The following is a 21,119-nucleotide window of genomic DNA, read 5'->3' as shown; positions in this document are numbered from 1 at the left end:
TAAATTAAACTCAGTGATAATATTTATTGGCCATCTGCAAAACAAAGAGCCCATCTTGATCTACTACTAATTAGTCAATGAGACAAATCGGATCCGGTGCTGATGGAAATGACAGACTGTCACAATTAGAGCTGAAGCAATCATTGGTTAACAAGGGTTACATATATACTTTCTTTTAACCTTTAATATACTAATGTACCAAACATGAGCATTCTTGTATAGTTTACAGCATTAGTTTGGACATCTTTTTTTGTAGCATAATTATTAAATAAATAATACAAGTGCATTCCCAATTATAATTTGTAGCAGAATTTATGTTGGGAATTTGCATCACTGATAAATGGCTTTTAATTCTTGTCATTTACTTTTCACAAATAAAAAAAAGCATATTTTAAAAGCAAGTATTTTTATGAGAAAATCTTTGAAAAACAATGTTGGAAAATGGATGGAAGTAGTTAGGGTCATTCTGTATTGGCAAGCAGCCCTAGCCACAACAGCACAAAAAACAGCTTGTGTACATCACTGTAAGGGCCAAACTAACAGCCAAAAGTCAAACAGGCATCTGATGACATAGGTTCAAATGAGATCATTTCCCCTAGGCTCTCTGAACGCACGTCCACTGGACACTACACGAGCCAAACACACACAGGTCGTCCCTCACGCAGCTCTTCGTGTCCGTCTGTAGCCTGAAGTGAAGAAGTGTATGAAGCATTGAGAGTGTCCAGCAAATAAATGCACACAATGAACAGGCCTGAGTGCTTTGTGTGTGATTGTGTTTTTTGACAGCATGCGCCTGCAGCTATTCGCTGAGCACAAAGCATGCAATATTTAACAGCACTCTACCCCCCCACAGACACACTCCAGCAGCAGCTCATGCAGCGAACAGACGGACAATGCAGGAGGAGGAAGGAAATGATGAAGACGCTAGAAGGCATGTCTTAAAAGCCTGATTCTTTAACTCCATTCTGCCCTTTCAAACAAACATAAGCGTCATCACTTGGCCTCCATCCTCAAGTTAAAGCTACCAACTACACAACCACAGCAAGCTAATAACTAACGGCTGAGGTAATGAATGAGGGTTTATTTAGAAGGGAAGACGAATCACAGATGGATGACAGTTTTCCTGCGCCATCAATAGCACATCTATTTATAAGCTGGCGCTTTAGAGGATGTGCAGTGCTGAGCTGGTACATAAAAAGGGCCCAATGCAATGCACCAAAATACTTATTTTTTGCCAATACTGAGTGCACTCTAATAAACTGACACACATGCTGATGTGTGACGTGTTTCATTAGGCTGGCTAGATTTGAGTGATGAGTATATCAAATGTTTGGGTAACACTTTACTTGAAGGGGTGTGCATAAGACTGACATGACATGAATATGAAGGAGGTTTTATGCATGTTTATAACAACTGTCATTAAGTGTCATTCGCTCAGTTATGTCATTTTTAATGCAGAGATGACATTATTTGACATAACCCTAACCTAACCATACCCCTAACCCTAGCCCATAACAAAGACATCTCAAACAATGTCATCTTTGCATTAAAAATGACATATGTGAGTGACACTTAAATGTTCTGCATAAAAAACCTTCATATTCACGTGTCATGTCATGATTATGAAGGTGTTATGTCAGTCTTATGCACACCCCTTCAAGTAAAGTGTAACCAATGTTTGTAATAATAATAATGTATTAATTTCCTATAGATGAGGTCAGTAGGTCAGGTGTGCGCCTTTTCAGTCGTTTTGACGGAGAACACTGACTGTCTGCCATCATTTAAATGTTTTCACCATGAAGTCACCACATGGAATTTTTTTATTTACATAGATATTGTTCCTTATTGTGAGATATTTGTGCATATAAAAACATAAAAAATAAAGATTGCATTTTAATATTGGTCTTATATTTGCATTGCATCTAAACAAGTCTTTAAATATGGCCAGCTTTGAGGAGTTCAGCTGTTAGATGCACTCTTTAGGGCATTAAGTATGAATCTGCTTATTTTGCACATTTTATTAAGTTAGAAATATTTTTTTAAATGGATTCCTTTTCAGATTTTCAATTTGTAATTATAGTAAAATAAACCATTCCATTGCAGAAAATGTATTAATGTATTATTTACTATATTTAATCCTACATATCGGTCACTCGGCTTTCTAAGATATCAACACCAGCTATCAGTTTCTGTCATCCACAAATGTGACCTATATTTTAATGCAGAGCCAAAACACAAATATCAAAATGTGAAATCAATCAGATGAAAAACAATACATTTCTTTATTTTCTGAATGCATGCATATTGCTCAGTACTGGTTAGTACACACTTGTTTTTTTTGAGCAGAGGAGAGGGTCAACAGTGAACTCAAGATGGCCTGATCGCACAGCATCCGTTTCCTCTTTTAGTTCAAGGCTAAATCTTTTGCCCACTGAACATGGGCAGCACTATTGTAGCTTTAACACAATCCCCAATCAGAACAGCAGAGATGTAGTCATGATATGCATTCAGTGATGAAGCCTTCAATCACAAAGTTGACCAAAGGCTCTGACAGTTAGCGTAGCGCTTGGACATTTGTGATGCATGTTTGAGCTGGATCTGAAGGGAAGTGCACTTGCATAAGTATGTAGGTCACATGATGTACCGAAAGAGATTCTGGTGAATTCACTAGTGGTTGAGCAGAATGACACGGGAAGAATCGTTCTGCCAGCATGTCCATTAACGGGCCATTAAAGCCCACTAACACAAGTCTGGTCTATTTTAAGCCATCACAGTGACCACAGTAACATAAGACAACACATAAAATGCTATGATGAAACCGGCACTGCAGATTTTCCTTTACAAGGCTTCTTGCTGCTGGTACAGTTGCGTCAGATCTCTACACTTGACACGCAAATATTTTCACTGATTTCACAATTAAACCACAAAACTGTATGCTTTTTCTTTAGAATATACACATGCATAATATTTTTTAACAAAAGTTTTCTTTATGAAACAAATCATTGAGGTATTCTTTTTCGATAAAACTTAGAAACTAAAAGCTTAGGCAACTATTAAATTCACAAACATTTCTGCTGGAAAATGGTTTCAAACATTATTTTACAATGCTCAGCATTACGCTTCCAAGAGCGGATTACCTTCATATTTTATATCATTTTACAAAGCATAAAATCACATGCATGTGATTGTCATTTCTTCCCTTTGGAGTACTGAAGGCTCAGTAAAACGATTCATTGATTAACTGAGGAGCCGGGGCTATGTGCATTGCTGTGAAATGACAATGGAGCTATTTTAATTAAACATAATCGTGATGAAAATATGATGAGAAATGTAACACTGCATCAAAGTCAATCATGTTGGGCATTTCCTTTTCAACTGTGAGCTAGAGCGCGAACTGAAGCGCTTTGCTAGCGTGTCAATTACCTCATCCAAACGCAACCTATGAGATTAATCAGATAAATACACAACATAAACGCAATATAAATTATAGCTACTAAAAATGACACAAATGCACAAGTAAACTACGTTACATGCTGTGTAACTCCCATTAAAGGGATAATTCGCCCCCAAAAATGTAAATCGTGTCATTAATTACTCCCCCTCATGTCATTCCAAACCCATAAAACCTTTGTTCATCTTCGGAACACAAATGAAGATATTTGATGAAATCTGAGAGCTTTCTGACCCTCTATAGACAGCAAGGGAACTACCACGATCAAGACCCAGAAAGGTAGAGAGGACATCGTTAAAATAATCCACGTGACATCAGTGGTTCAACCGTAATTAGAAAACAGAAATAACAACTTTATTCCACAATTTCTTTTTTTACAGGTCAGTCTCCGCCACCATTCACGACAGTACCATGACACGGAACTTTCCTTTTAACCAAACACATTCCTGTACAAGATTAATCAGTTATACAACATAAACCTAAAACTACAATTTAAGCTACATCTGCACTAAAGAACATAAACGCAAAAATGAACAACCATGCTAGTCAGAATGCCCAATTCTGCTCTAGATAGGTGCACAAAGAGTTTATAATATACTTTCTAATACAACATTGTTTTCTTTACAATTATTCCAATTCTTGCACTTAACTGTAATTTCATTATCAAGTGATTTCAGTCATCACGGAGCGCTTTCAAAGCCATATTTTCACTTTGGTTCTTCTGGTCTGGACGGCATGCTGTCCCATCGCTAACCAGACCAAATGATCACGGCTTTCATGATCGATCGTCGCTCTCATGTTGGAGTGCTCAAGTAAGTGAGTGTCTGTGCCCATCCATAGTATAAGATACGAAACTGAGAACTTTAAGGAATTATGCCTACTAAATAATAATAATAATACTAAATCTACTGAAAAGACTGTACTGATAAAAATGTTAAAGAATATCACACCATCAACAGATGTTTTTAATCAGTGTTTTCATTTATAGTGCACCTCTTTTGTCCAGAACTGAATCAAATTTGATAAGAAAAAAATAAAAAAATTAAATCAATTTCGTAGGCCCGATACCGATAACATTTCATTAAAAAAAATATATTTTTATATGAATTCAATTTATTTGACAAGCTTTTTGATTATTCGTTTAATTAAACAATTACATTTGGGAAAATAACACTGATTTCATGGGCCCTAGATTATGGAATGCCTGTTTTAATGAGTATGTGACCGTTCAGTCAGTCAGCTCTTACCTGAGTCCACCGGATCCATTTTACATTACAGCTGAACGTCACTCACAAACACAACTCGCCTACATGCTTACAGAAGCTGGAAGAAAGCCTTTTGTTCAATTAATACAAAGCAAGAAAGGTCATGTGAGTGTGAATCTGTTTCAAAGCCTAGGCATCATGGGTGAGCAAATAATAAACCATTTTAAAAGGCTTGCAGGCTGATTATGATTGTGCTTATTATGGCATTATTGTTAGGTAGCAGCATCACAAGTATTGTTCAGGAAGACGACGATCCCAGAATGCACCAACTCAATGAAAACGTCCATCCAAGATGGCAAGACGTCGAATATGTCCATTATAAACGTAATTCATTCAACACTCAATAGACAGCTTACTAGGCTTTGGAACACAGCTAATTTCTCATCCCGTTTCTGTTGTCTGTCATTGCAGTTTACCACTGGAGTGAGAATACACCACGTTTAACATCAGCTATCTAGAACAAGTTAGATCTTGTCATGCTCAGATCATTCCCGGAAACAAACGTGCCACCTGCCTCTGACCAAACCGGTTTGTCTGGACGCTCCACTCGGTCTCAGACATTTCTTCCTGAAACTGCCACGAAGACGCTCCAGAAAGACACGGCCGTTCCACTGCACATGCAACATCTTTATAAAGCGGACTTAAAGGACCTCCTCGATACAGAAACTGTAGAAACTCTGAAGACAGATGTTCCATGAGCTCAGAGTGATTTCACATGCATTGTTAAATAAGGTTTAATTGCCAAATTCCTAGTGAAGATCTAAGCCAGGAGTGTCCAAACTACGGCCCGCAGGCCATCTGCGGCCCGCTATCACTTAAAAAAAAATAAGAATCTGCAGAGGTGGGCAAACTACGGGCGTTTTCATCCAGTCCGTGATGCAGTTGTTCCAATATGCAATATCAGTAAAATCCAATAGATGGCGCTGTAGCCTGTAGTGCAGTATATAACCCCTGATTTACACTGTCCTACCGCTCCGACGCGGCCACCGGAGCTGATCGCGCCCACTCCAGTCGATCCGCGGCGCGTTTCAGAAGTGGCTCTCCGCGCGGCTTCACTAAAGACAGGCGCCGTGTCTATTGTTCAAGCCGCACAGCGAATACAAAATAAAAAGTCAAAATAGCTATATACACTACAGAACTGGCACAATAGTAAATAAGTTACATGTTTTAAAAATGTGAAAGTGTTAATTTGTTTTGAAAAATGATTTGTATTGGAACGGTTTTAAAAATGCTTAAAAGAATATCCAGTATCAGAACAAACACCAGTGTTATCCTCCTGCTCACGGTGCTGGCATTTGGGGAAAACATGGAAATAATTAGTCATTTTATCTTGCAAAGATATGATTTATTCTTCTGTTTCCCACACACATTTTTATGAAAATGGATACAGTAGTTTTTTCTGGATTACAAATCGCGTTTTTTCATCTGAAACGTGCTGTAATTTCCAAGGTGACTTATATAAAGCAATCAAGGTCAAGCTCATCAGGATTGGTGATGAATGAGAAAAGCCAAGTGAGTATAAATTGTGCATATTCCAGCAACCACGCCGCTAGTTTCAGTTTCGCTTTAAATATTTAAGGCTGGGCGTTTATAATACATTTATGGTGAAGGCCACTATAATTTGTGTTTGTTTATGTTTTCGTTCTTTTTTCTATTCTGAACACTGCTAAATTTACAGGATTGTTTGTGGAGTGTAGGGAATATAAAAACATTTCTAATGTGTGTAAACGTTTCGTTTATTGTACATTATTTCTGAATGAAATGATAAAATGTGTCTTACATAGACTTGTACACCAATACAACTCATCTGTGTCATAAAGTGCTCATAAAAATAGGTAGAGATGGTACAAGAATAGAACTGCCATGCATGTACAAGTATACATACAGTACAGTAGTAAGTGAGTGTCAATTTAGAATTAAAAAAATCAAAGCTTCATTTGTCAAACACGATGCGGCCCCTCACTCAAACATGTTTTCATACTCAATGACTGAACTTCATGTCATACTGTATGGGTTCATTAACACAGTGTATACATCAAATGCAGTGTACTGATTCATTAGCAGGACAAGAATGCACTCATTCAACTACAGTTCAGGGTCTTTTAAGATTCGATTTTGCTTAAATTTAAAGTTTGTAATGTGAATTATCTGGAGCTAGCTTAGTTTGGTTCAATCGTCAAGACTTGAAGACTTCTGAAATCCCAATGGAAACAACAAATGGGGAAAAAGACTGGGTGTCCACTGTTGTCCTCTAAAGTGAACGCAATCAGACGAGACAAAGCAAATCATGACAGCAGCTCAGCTTTGCATCAGGTTCGGCCACATTTCTCCCATCGTTCAGTTTAACACTAGCAATGTCAACAGAAAGCAAAGCCTTTGCTCCATATGTAAATGATGTGTTTTCACATGCAAACGTGTATTAGTGTAGCGCCGGCGACTTGTACAACGGTATTGTCCTTCTGTGGTCTACTTTGCTTATTCAAAACAGCACATGAATGTCAAATAACAGACCTGTATTCAAACGACCTGCGAGGAAATGAGCATGACGCCACGGGCCGACGCTGGGCTTCATGAGCGCAGCTCCTCACATTAAACAGGAGTCGCGAGAGGTTGCCCCACCACTCCTCTGACAGTAAACATAACTTACATTTCATGAAATGAGTTGGATGTTGGCTCAGTAAGCGCTCCGATTCAGTGACTTCTGACTGATTCAAAACAACAACTTTCAGAAGAACTTCTAAAAGGACGATAGAAATGTGCTTTCGTTAGTGGTTGACCGATATATATTGCCAAGGCAGATATATCGGCCGATATTCAACATTTTTCAAATATCGTCATCGGCCGTTAAGTTTTTCTGTTTGGCCGATGTGTTCGAAGAGGGACTTTTGAGAACGGCAGCACCTGAGCAAAGCGCTCAAATCCTCCCTCTTTATTGTTTGCGGTCACAGTTATTTCTAATATGGATAGAAGTCTGTCTAATAATAAAATTGAATGTTAAACAAAGCAATTAAAAGGTACAAAAAAGTATTATAATGATTGCTTTTATAAGTAACAGAAAGGCAAACATAATATTTCTCGTTTAGCATGAGCATTCAGCAAATACGCATTTATATCATTTAAACGGATCTTTGAATGTCTAATAAATATTTATTTCACAAACCTAGCAGACTTAGTTGGATCCAGCTGTGAGATCTTCTAAAGTGTGCATTTGTTTCCTGCATGATCACGTGTTCTCTGTGTCGGTCGGTCCGTGTGAATTGAAAGCTTCAGTCTGTTCCTGTCTGTTGTGCTGCTGAGAGGTTTGCGTTTGTAGCTTCGCTTTTTTATTGAATCTTTACCTTACTTTCACTCTCTGTTGTTTAAAGTGTTAATATATAACTTTAATTCCCACCATATTTATGGTATTATCTATCAAACTAATCTAACTAACTTGATTGTTTGCTTTTAAAACCGCGAGTGCAGCACGTTAGCATTTGTTAGCCGGTTAGCTTGTTACTCACGGTTCCATTCATGCCTATTATTGTTTTCTTTAATCTCGCTCCGTTTTCATTTCTCTCTCACTCCGTTTTCACGAGTTCATCAGTGGTAACAGTGGTAATTTAAGCTGGTATCATTCATCAATCACAGTGCGTAATGGCTTCTCCTGCTATTGTTATTTGCGCTTCATGTCACATGTATAGTTTATCTCTCTCTGTCGGCGATGAGGGATTCACATGTGATAAATGCAGGGATATAGTTAGGCTGACAGAGAAGATTTTATAACCAGAGACACGCATCCAAACTTTAGTTGAGGATAGTAAGAATGTGAGGGCTGTAGATACGGCTTTGCATGCGACTAGCTCAGGGAGTCCTGTACATTGTTCGGTTCCAGCATTAGAGCCCATGCAGCAGGGCAGCTGGGTGACTGTGAGGCGGCCTAGTCGCGGGTCAAAACACCGCTCTTCGTTCCGATCAGAACATCAAACAGGTTCTCCCCACTCAGTGATGCACCCACTGATAACCTGATGAAAGTGATTCTATTGTACGGAACGTGAAAATAGAGACACCAGCCACCATAGTCCAATGTTTACCGGGAGCCAGAGCGCCTGACATCTTGGCAAATTTAAAAGTGCTGGCTAATGCTAAATGTAAATTCAGTAAGATTATTTACGTCAGCGCTAATGATGTTCGACTTCGCCAGTCGGAGATCACTAAAAATAATGTTAAAGAGGTGTGTGAACTTGCAAGTATGATGTCAGACACTGTAATATGCTCTGGTCCCCTCCCTGCTTACCGGGGTGATGAGATTCATAGCAGACTGCCGTCACTCAATGGCTGGATGTCTAAGTGGTGCCCGCAGAATAACAGACTTTATAGACAATTGGGCGAGTTTTTGGGGCAGACCTGACCTGTTGAAAAGAGATGGGTGTTCATCCCTCCTGGGGTGGTGCCGCTCTTCTCTCTAGAAATATGGCACATAGTCTTAGAGTTCATACTTGACTAACTAGGGCCCAGGTCAGGAAGCAGACAGACTGGCTAAACCGACCGTCTGCTAGCCGCCTCACGTCACAGAAGTCTGTTAATTCTCAGCACATAGAGACTCCTTCACCTAGATATCACACTATAGAGACTGTGTCTGTTCCCCGAACTAGAAAATACAGAAAACATCCAAACCAAATTAAGAGTAACAATTTAATTGATGTTCAACAAATAAAAAATGTTTACAATACAGAGAAACAATTGATAAAACTTGGCTTACTGAATATCAGGTCCCTTTCTACAAAAGCACTTTTCGTAAATGATTTGATCAATGATCATAACCTAGATTTGCTCTGTTTGACAGAAACATGGCTAAAACCAGAGGAATACATTACTTTAAATGAGTTCACCCCCCAAGATTACTGCTATAAAAATGAGCCACGTCCAAAAGGTAAAGGGGGAGGTGTTGCTACAATTTATAGCAATATTCTCAGTGTTTCTCAGACGGCAGGCTTTAAGTATAACTCGTTTAGATAATGTTATAGGCAGCACCATAACTTCAGAGAAACACGTGTTAGTGATAAATCCCCTGTGATGTTTGTACTGGCTACTGTATACAGGCCACCAGGGCACCATACAGACTTTATTAAAGAATTTGCTGATTTTCTATCCGAGTTAGTACTGGCTGCAGATGAAGTCTTAATTGTTGGTGATTTTAATATCCATGTCGATAATGAAAAAGATGCATTAGGATCAGCATTCATAGACATTCTGAACTCTATTGGGGTTAGACAACACGTTTCAGGACTAAAGCCGGGCTCACACTGTGCGATTTTTAATAGTCTTTTGCGATTGTTGCTTGTCACACTGTACGAACAGTCATGGCTGGGCAGAAGAGGACTTTATGGACTTCCAGTTCTACAGAGTGAACTTGAGGTAATTTTGTTATTCGGGTTTAAACATCCTGTCCCTTAATAAAAAAACTTTAAGTAAACTTTACTTTGTACATATATTGTTTTTACAAATAATGAATGGTTTGAAGTTGTCGCGCTAATTGCGTCATCAAGTTCAGTGCTCCTATTGGTTCTTGGTTTGACGGTCGTCGTAGGAGATTCACACTGCAGGAAACTTGAGGAAAGTGTCTGAAATCTTCTGACACTGCCAGAATTTAATCGGAGGAAAAAATTGATCGCAACGGCCATTAATCGGCTGTCGGTGAACATGTCAAACCAGCGATCTAGACAACCGATTTTAGCCTAGGATTATAGGAATCTTTTAGGATGTTAGGATTTTCAAAATTTGTCTCAGACGAACAAATCGTGGCCAAAATCGCACAGTGTGAGCCGGGCTTTACTCATTGTCAAAATCATACTCTAGATGTAATACTGCGCTATGGAATTGATGTTAGTGGTGTTGAAATTCTGCAGCAAAGCGATGATATCTCAGATCATTATCTAGTCTTGTGTAAACTCCATATAGCTAAAACTGTAAATTCTACTCCTTGTTACAAGTATGGTAGAACCATCACTTCTACCACAAAAGACTGCTTTGTAAGTAATCTTCCTGATTTATCTCAATTCCTCAGCATATCCAACAGCGCAGAAAAACTTGATGATGTAACAGAAACTATGGATTTGGAAACTATTTTCTAGCACTTTAGATACAGTTGCTCCTTTACGCTTAAAGGATTAGTTCACTTTTAAAAACACTTTTGCTGATAATTTACTCACCCCCATGTCATCCAAGATGTCCATGTCTTTCTTTCTTCAGTCGAAAAGAAATTAAGGTTTTTGATGAAAACATTGCTCCATATAATGGACTTCAATGGGACCCAAACGGTTCAAGGTCCAAATGACAGTTTCAGTGCAGCTTCAAAGGGCTTTAAACGATACCAGACGATGAATAAGGGTCTTATCTAGCGAAACGATCGGTCATTTCAAAAATAAATAAAAAAGTTTAAGTTTTAAGCACAAATGCTCCCCTTGCTCTGTTCTGTGATGCGCGTTCGTGACGTCACGTAATACGCAATTACGTGGAAAATTGTTGACACAATCTGTATTGTTAAAAGCGCTATATAAATAAAGGTGACTTGACTTGAAAGCGGACAGGAGAGTTTAACTTCACTGGAGACGCCGATCGACAAACTTTAAACTCGTGATTTCAAACTATGCTGCGCATTGCCCACAGTCACGTCTGTCATTTTCACTGTGCTGTATGTAAAATGAGTTACCTAGACATTAAAAAAAATATTCCCAATGCACACAAACTTCCCAGAATACGGAGTGTCCTGTTACAGTTTTTACTTACTTTTTATTTAAATATTTGTATTTCTTTATTAGTGAAAAATACTGTAATAGTATTACAGAATCAAGTAGTTGTCATCTAAAGTAGAAGTATAAAAACTTCGCTGGTAGAAAGCACACGAGACAGTGCTACCTTGACGGTCAAGAGCGGCTCAGACGGGGTTCAGTGTCCAGCAGCAGCAAACGAGAGCGCGAGGATGTTGTGTCTGCTGTTTGGTTTGTGTGTGAGTTTTGTATACGTCAACAAACTTGATGCTGCACCAAAAATTGCCCTCTGGGCTTATAATAAACTTTGAACTTGAACTTAAGTGCCGTCAGCGCAGATGAGGAGTTCTGCGTTCAAATACAAGCAAAAGACTAAAGCTTGCTGCAAAGCCCCAGCAAAAGTAATTACCATGAATGTGTCCAGGATTTGAATTGTTTACTAATAAACTAGTGTTTTCTGAGTCAGTGTCGCAAAGATGAAGATGATGATCCTGACTCGTCACCTCCGGTGAAGCGCTCCTGTTCAAGACGAGACAGCAGAAAGCGCATCAGGTTTGTTTTATTTTATAAAAGCACAAAGTTGTGTTGATATTGTGAACGCACAAATAAAAGTAGACCCTTTACAGATCCAAATTATGTATTACTCTTACCTTTATGAGCAAAAATAATGGCATATTTTAAGTTGTTTCCACTGAAAAAAATGCAAGTGATTGCCCTGGTGCCTCCATGTCCTGCACTTTAACTTCCACTCTCTGCAAAAACAATTGGATATAGCACACATTTATCTGTTTAATGATGATTTGAGAAGGCGAAGTTGATCAAACATAGGCCATGATCAGCCTGCCGGTCTGCCGCTGGCTGCTTGGTCGTTACTTTGAAAAGAAAAAACGTATTTAACGAACAAAAAATGCTCCAAACGGTTTTATAAATTAACTTAAAAAAACGAAACTAAATATAATCACTTTGCCATTACATGCAAAACTGAACTATTTTAATAGCTGAAACATGAGCCATTTTGGGAGAAGGGGAAAAAAAGCCGTGCTCAGGTCAGTAATTCTGATGAGCTGTCGGACACGGGCTGGGCTAGGGCCTAAATTTGAGGCCCATCCAGGGCAGTGCTGATCACACCTTGTTCCCGGATTATGTACACTGATCATTGTGTTCTGCAAAAGTAAACACCTGGTTTTGTGCAATGTATTAAACACTGTTGCTATGAATGTCTAGCTGACAGATGAGGCTGCAGTCTATGAAATGGCCAAAACCACTTATAAGTGTCAGAATGGGTGGAAAATCAGAATGCGGATAGGCCGCAGGTCTGATGCAGACGTAAAACCCTCTAATATCAGCAGTTCATAAACAACACAAGTCATGTGCCATTTCAGGAGTCAGTAAAGCATCTGTCCTGTGCTCATCCAGAATTACACAAGATCAACAGATGTGCATGATAACACACACACACACACACACACGTCTGTAATCATTTTAGAAAACATTTTTGTTAAACTACATTAGGTTACATGCCAGTTTAAAGGAGTGAGTAAATCACTCTCATATTGCGACTAAATCATTACTCAGGGCGACTAAATTATATCTTATATTAGCCCATGTCTAATAAATTCTCAGATTTGACTTGCCAGTGTGTGAGTTGGAGGCTAAGTATAAGATTAGCACAGATGTATTTTTTAGGGGTCGACCGATATGTGTTTTTCAGGGCCGATGCCGATACCGATTATTACAGACCAAGTAGACCGATAACCGATATATTGAACCGATATGTATGTCTGGTGTAAAAATGAAAATGAATGTCAAAATTAAGAATTACAAGGGCTCTGACAAAAACGGCCTTCCCTAGTGTTGGTTGCACTTCTTACTCTTGTCTTCCCCCATGCATCCATCTACAATAAGGGTAATATATAAAGAGAGAGTTAAAAGTGGGGCCACTGTATGCTTCATGATTAAGCCTATGAATACTAAATACTACAGCTAAACAGCTTGGGAAAATGTAAGTATTTGGCTTCAATAATTTACATGTTAGAAATGTACGTGTAATAGCATAACCTCTCATAATTCTTCATTAATTATTTTCGGTTGACTAAATCATAACCTACAAGAGGGGACTATTCAATTCATCATCTAATGCACATCAGTTGATTAATTTAAAAAGTGCAATGTATATAATACGTGTAAATAATTTAATTGTCTTCATAGCTCCATTGTAGAAGTTGTGAAGAAGACCGCAACAATTTTAATGAAACTATAACACTAATAGCCTGTTATAGGCTCACTTGGTTCAATAGCCTATTGAAATGTCCCAATTTCCGTCATCATAATCTTGGCCTATGTGACAGTATTTTAATCTTGGCCTATGTGACAGTATCTTAGTCTTGGCCTATGTGACAGTATCTTAGTCTTGGCCTATGTGACAGTATCTTAGTCTTGGCCTATGTGACAGTATCTTAATCTTGGCCTATGTGACAGTATCTTAATCTTGGCCTATGTGACAGTATCTTAGTCTTGGCCTATGTGACAGTATCTTAGTCTTGGCCTATGTGACAGTATCTTAGTCTTGGCCTATGTGACAGTATCTTAATCTTGGCCTATGTGACAGTATCTTAATCTTGGCCTATGTGACAGTATCTTAGTCTTGGCCTATGTGACAGTAATTTCCATTAGTTTTCATTTACAGAGCAGTGCAAATGAAGGCATAAAACATTAATTTAATTGATCTTTTAATCAAATGAGAGTTAAACTATTTTTTGTCAAACAAATGTTTACTATTAAAATTAAAACATTTAAGAAATAGCGTATTGTGTGATTGTTCTTTTAAACAAAAGTTGTAATAATTGTAGTAGCATTAGTAAATAAACCGAACTTTTATTTTGACGGGTTGCCATGAGGACCTCTTAAGTTTCTGTAGCCTATTTATGATATGACGATCGTTTTACTCAAACGAAACAGTCAAATGCTCATGAAGTAACTCTCAGAGCAGTTCTGGGGATGATGTTCATGTATTTATGTCCTCATTTAGTGACATGGCAGATGCGGAATACACCGTGAGCGTCGCGCACTTCAGTGTGTGTGTGTGTGTGTGTGTGTCAAAACCGCGCGTCTGTGCCATTCACATATACAGAGACACGCCGAACATGCAGAATTCATATTTAAATAGTCTTTTTGCAGCTTAATGTTTACAGATAGTCCATATCATGAGTCGATTTAAGTGTACTGACCTACTTTTGATTAATTCATCCAAACTTTGACTAATTCCATGACTCCGCGTTATACAGTAAATGCTATTTATATGACTGGATTCCGCGATTCCCCCTGCGTTTCCCCCATCTCGGAAACCATAAATAGATAATATTGAGGTTTTTACAACTTCAGTGTAGTGGATTGTAATTTATTGCAACTTGAGCAACGTCTGCTGCTGCCTTTGAGAGAGAACTGATGCGTGATGAAGCAGCACCAGTTAGCAAGCGCTTTCGGTGTGAGTGCGCCTTTAGTCTTCCACGTTGATTGGTCGGACTCCTGACTCTCAACAAATCAGATGCGTGGTGGGCGGAGACTGCTCTAGGCCACAGAGTGGTGAGTTCCGACAGGCTGCATCAGAGCCAAATAGCGCGTTTCAAAATTAAATAATTTTATCGGCACATCGGTTTTGAAAATGACCGATGCCGATTATCATAAAAATGCTTAATATCGGTGCCAATAATCGGCCAGGCCGATAATCGGTCGACCCCTAGTATTTTTACTTGCTGAACACACTGACAGAACGCTATTCTTTATTGTATTTTTCTGTCAAAATATCTGAGTTTCTTTGGAGTTCTTCAGCTTTTAAGAACTGCTGGGTTCTCTGGTAGTGGGCGGGGCTAATGCACAAACGACAACCTCATTGGATGGTGCTCACCTATTATCATCCCTGTTTTGATTTCAGCAAATCAATTCAAGCGAACGCAGACAGCGTGATTAATATTCATGAACCCAGCTCATTAATCCTTAGTGTGTTTTATATTGTTATTAGTAGTAGAATTCGTAATAGTATTGTTATCTTATCAGAATTATTTTTAGTTTTTCTTTTCTTCTTTTTTTATAGAAAGCCTAAATGACAAACAATATCTTCAGGTAAAATGAAAAAAAAATTCTAAGTCAATCTACTGCAGTATTTCCTCTGTCAATAAGTAGAAAATATGGTTGACACCCGGTCATGCTTGAAAAAAAAATAAAATACCGTCATATACCGTGAAACAGGTATGATTTTGAAAAATACTGTGATATAATTTTTTTGGCCATACCACCCAGCACTACTTTAATGGCTCAGTAGAACGCAGTATTGTGTGCCTTTCCAAATACAGATTCACTATTCGGGCACAACACCCCGATGTCATCGTCCATTGCAATGTTTCACTGTAGACATTGTCCGATGCCAATTTGGTAGACATCGCCCAACCGTATCCTCCTGAACACCCTAATCAGGTGGGCCAGATTGTGCTCGATTGGTTTTGGAGCTCAAATATACAGGAGCAGTGCTGGTCACCCCTGCTTTAGATGAACGTGAGCTGGCTGCTTTGATTTTGCTCCCTTCAGAACGCAAATATGAGCCGATGCGCTATGACCTGGTCATTCATACAGATTACGTAACAACTACAAATACGGACACATCAAACAACAATATGCCATGAGAGCCACAGTTACAGTATACGACAGCATGCAGTGGCACGAACTTTAAGCATTATCAGAGATCAAATATGTTGAGAGGGCATGTCAACTGTGGAGACAGCTGGATAAAACAGACACGAGGCAAATCAGCACGATCACTGACCAAACCCATAATCCTAAAAGCCTTTATGTACAGATGGGAACAATTTAATCCTATTCAGAGCAGCGGCTGAAAACATGAAGTGGGATATAAAGAGATCAAGAAAAAAAAAATGCATTACAACAAAAGCGACAAATGTTCACAGGCTTCACGTACTTTCTGCATCTTCATGTGTTTTGTAAATGCCAATTTGAACATTTTAAAGCTAACACAGAGGTATCAACGAGTATCAGTGAGTATGAAAAGCACACTTGAGCTGATTCAGATTACTTCTATTTCGATTACAGATTACTAAAGGCAGAAAAGATACTTTGCGCAAGTATTCGAATGCAGAAACAAGCACACGACCAATGAACCGCATCGTCCTTAATAACAAGCCAATGGCTACATTCAACTGCTACCGACATTAAACTCAACGTACTCTTATTCAGGCAAGATGCTCAGCAAGATTCATTTCAGACTGCCGTTTCATCAAGACAGAAAAAGAGAAAAATACCATAAAAAAAAGACATTTAAGCCAAACCCCTCTGGAAGCCCCTTGCGGCTGTGCTGAGAATGCAGCATGCACCTGCACTGGGTTCTGAGCTGCACACACTACAGAACGCAGCAACGCGTGAACCTGAGCTTGTGTAGCCTGCATTCAGCGCTTTTGAGCCTTTAAGCAGCTCATGCACTTTATGCACTTGTTTCTGCTAAACATGGGCGTAAGGCAGCAAGCAGGACCCTTCTCTGCAGTTCCTGCACAGCGTCTCAGAAACTTCACGCCACATCCGGCATACTTCCTGTGGACCAGTGATATGAATCAACATCACAGGGAGAATTTTAGATGGTTTGGGAATTATGAATAAAACGGTTTTCTGAGTGTTTTGTTTGCTGTCTTTCATGAGGTCAGGGTCCTGTGAATGTGTGCAGGGCTGTTTATTTCATTCTGATGCTGACATTTTGTTACATAAGACTACATGCAAGAAAGCGCAGCCCACCTTACAGCAGCCTCATGTGATCAAATCCTAAATATGACGGATGTGCAGGTTCAAATTAAATCTGCAGACGTCTGACATTTTTCTGGGGGGTTTTTGAACAATTGATACAAAATGTCAAATATGTTAAACAGAGCTGAGAGTCCTGAACCCTTATTGCTAGCCACAATATTTCATAAGCACTTAAGGGAAGAGTCACGGGTGGCGAACGAAACAGACAAGAGGTATTTTAGGCATGTAACATTCTGGGGTGCGTTTCCTGTACAAGGATGTAACTAGCATAGTACAATGCATCGTTAAACCAAATAGCTAGTCACGACTGTTTCACGAAACAATGCTGTCGCAAATTCGCTGTTCAACCACGTTGATTAATGATGTCACACAGGTGGTAGAGTAAGAAGTTATTTTTATTTATCCATTTAAGATTGAATTAATGCCATTTTTTGCTATAAATTGAGTGTTAATTGTCTTTTTTTCCCCTCTGTTTATTATTCTGCCATTATTCCAGATTCAATCATCGGCTCTTTTGTACGTGGCATGAAGATTCTGTGCGTAACGTGTAAAAAACAATGGCAGACATGCTAAATGAACATGCAAATTCACTTTCTGACAGTAGGTGGCACTTACAGAAAAGCACAAATACAGCGGATTTCCTTTCTTACCAACTTTCTGTTTTGAACCCGCTTGTCAGAAAAAAAGTCAAAGAGTAAAAAGTAAAAATACATAAAAAAATAAAAAGTCTCATGGACTTGTCTCAGTCTGAACAGACAAAACAACAGCTGTTGATTCGAATTAAAATGTTTATTGGACCGAATATTCGCTTTGGTGTGAACAAGCTTTAATTTTACAACTGATTCAATCAGAAAACTCGTTTAAAAGACTCATTAAAAAGCAGCAGCTGATAGGAGAAAACATTTGTTTGTGAAACAGATTATCCTGTCCAAGATGTACTTTTTGTGTGTGTGCGCACAACCAGCAAAGAAAAGGCATCAGAAACCTTTTGTCTATATATTGTCTTTATAATACAGGCAGATTTAGTGGTGTGAAAGATATTGATTAATATACTAAGTTAAAGAAATATTTCCATAACAGCTTCATTAAGTATTAAGTCAATCAGTATTAAGACTGATTAATTTATATGAGGATCCAGCTCCAATCTGAATGCAGGCAGGCTGGAGCAAAACTCTGCAGGACGGTGACCCTCCAGGACTTATATAAACATTATTTGAAAGGGAGTGCATAAATGTTTCAGAAGTGATTTTTGAGCATCGGCTGTATAATAACAGATGCAATTTGAGCGCATATGTCATGTTTTCAGCAGTATATGAGAGCATGCGTGATGGGGTGAGTGTGTGAGGCAGGGCTGTGTCTTCATCAGTCGCCATCTTGTTGGCTGCAGCAGCTGTAGGCCGTGAACACACACACACACTCATTCATTACATGAACACACTGCCGACACACACACACAAGCGCGCTCCCGCGTACATGTTTCAGCACAACATCATGAGCCAAAGACAGCAGAAGCGCTTTAAACACACACCGCGTTACATACAATCACACCAACATGAGTGTATTCTGTGATGAAACACACTGGAGCTGCTCTTCCTCGTTCAGATTTCCTCCACGAACGCAGTAAATCACTCATACACAACACAAACGAGTTAAAGAGATCGAGAAAAGCCCATTAACCGGCGTTTAAGGTCGTTAAAAGCACAGGCTCACAGTTCAAACCGATCAAAGGCTTCAGTCTCACTCACACACACACACCCGATCGAATCACATCCGCCACCGAAATAACACCGGAGTCCAGCGCCTCTTCGACGCTTTACTGGGAGACAGATGATAGTTAAAAGCACAAACTGAGCGACTCCATGATGAAGTGAAGTGGGGGAGGTAGTTTGGCTTTATCCTCCATCTTCACTGTCAATTTCATCATCATCATCATCATGAGCAGTCATATATGCACCAGTGCAGGCTCAAAAACACGGATTTATATTCGTCAACAAGGCCAAACGTTACTCGGTGTCCAGATGAGCCCGTTTCAGCAGCTTCATGCCAAAGACACGGCTCTCCTTACAGTTTTTAGCGTTAGCAGGAATCACCTGACAGCATTAGCATCGATCATCGCGAATATTAACCAGCTAACAGCACAGCTCTGCCACATGACCGTGATTTGAGGAAGTTAACATACTAAACCACTTAAGTGACCTAGGAATGGTTCAATTTTGATATTTGCTGCACGTATTGTAAAAGCGAGCATAAGTGCACGATTATAGACGCTTGTGTGGAGTCCAGCAGAGGCCCCCACCCCACCGGACCCCAGAACAGCCAAATGAAGCCAATCAGGCGAGCATTAAAGAGAAAGCGGCCGATTAACACTGACCTGTGTTCTGTCGGGACAGTTCGTTGTGTATCTATCATTTACTGTAAACAGCGAGGAGAGATCCACAGCTGCCCGACCTGCAGACAGTCCGTCAGTCAGTCAGCGGAGAGCGGCACTCCCCGAACCGCAGCCGCGACAGCGTCAACCGCGCTGATTCTGGCCCAAATAACGCGAGCTTCACGCACGTGCCTCGTGGTAAATGCGGTCAACACAACGCTCGGTCCGAAGTAGCCTTTCTTGTAGGTCCCACGCTCGTCGTTCTCCTGCTCTCGGTCTGTCAGGCGCTCGCTCCGGCATCAGACAGCAGAGATGGGCGCGGTGACCCTGCTCTCCGGGCTGGGAAACCCCACGCTGCGCCTGCGTCACCACGCAACGGATTCGACCGGTTTGGCGCCAAATCTTGTTTCGCTGGGTGTAGGACTCAGCGTCTATGGTTAGAATAAACTGGATTGCTTTTATAGATTTATTCCTGAAAGTGTAATGGACAATTTGTAATATTAATCATCGTGTTTACAGACATGTTATGGTGATAAATCTGCGATCTGCCATAAAACAATGAGAATAATAATAAGAAGAATACATGTTATGGTGGTCATCTAGATCTAATTAAGAGTAATTAAAACTGAAAAACGATGGAAAAACCCATTGAGACCAGAAAAAACGCACAAAAAGTATTCTTGTAGCTTGTAAAATTGGGTTGAACCACTGATATCAGGTGGATTATTTTTGTGGCTTGATCATGGTATCTTCTTGTCTATGGAGGGTCAGAGAGCTCTTGGATTTCATCAAAAATATCTTAATTGGTGTTTTGAAGATGAGCGAAGGTCTAAAGGCCATTGCACACTGAGTTATTAAAAAGAAGACCACCAATTTCTGTGAACTCAGTGTGCCAGGATCTATACACAGCGCTTGTGCTGCGAGACGAAGTGGATGAACCTGGCAGTCTGGATGTTGGCGTTCGCTTGTATAGTCTGAACTGTCAAAACACCTCTCAAAATGCTTGCCAAGGATGCGAAAAACGCCAAAAATCAACCCTGTACCGAATTTTCTTATGACAGTCGAAAATTTCGGAGGCAGTGTGTACACGTGATTGACATAACGTGAGGTCGTTTTTTTTTTAACGTGCGAAAATTTCAGACGACATTTTCGGACTCAGTGTACAATGACCTTAAGTATGAAATTTTCACACGTTAAAAAATAAACGTTGTGTCAATCACACTGCCTCCGAAACTTTCGTCCGTCATAAAAAAAAAAAAAATCGGATCAGGTTCAATTTTCTGCGTTTTCCCATCTGTAGCATGCATTTTGATAGAAAAGGATGACGAATACGAAAAAACGGAAAAACGCACGCAAAAATTTCAGACTCAGTGTGCAATGACCTTTAGGCCCCGATCACACCGAACGCTTGACTGAAAACACTGCATGTTTTATGTTGCTAGGCAACCATCAAATCAGCTGTCCTGTCAGTCTAATCAAAGAATTAT

At 39.5% G+C, this 21,119-nt stretch overlaps 1 protein-coding gene across 1 annotated transcript in view; it reads right to left on the bottom strand.

The window, feature by feature from the left end:
* gnb1a (guanine nucleotide binding protein (G protein), beta polypeptide 1a) overlaps positions 1–19,988 on the bottom strand; it is a 47,556-nt gene extending 27,568 nt beyond the window's left edge. Inside the window, exon 1 of the mRNA XM_079382199.1 lies at positions 19,636–19,988. The gene's annotated coding sequence lies outside the window, so the exon portion shown is untranslated. The remainder of the gene's footprint in view (positions 1–19,635) is intronic.
* Between the last annotated feature and the right edge of the window lie 1,131 nt (positions 19,989–21,119).

The sequence above is a fragment of the Barbus barbus genome, assembly GCF_936440315.1.
Source record: "Barbus barbus genome assembly, chromosome: 28".
Taxonomy (NCBI): domain Eukaryota; kingdom Metazoa; phylum Chordata; class Actinopteri; order Cypriniformes; family Cyprinidae; genus Barbus; species Barbus barbus.
This window is presented reverse-complemented; position numbering and strand designations above follow the sequence as displayed.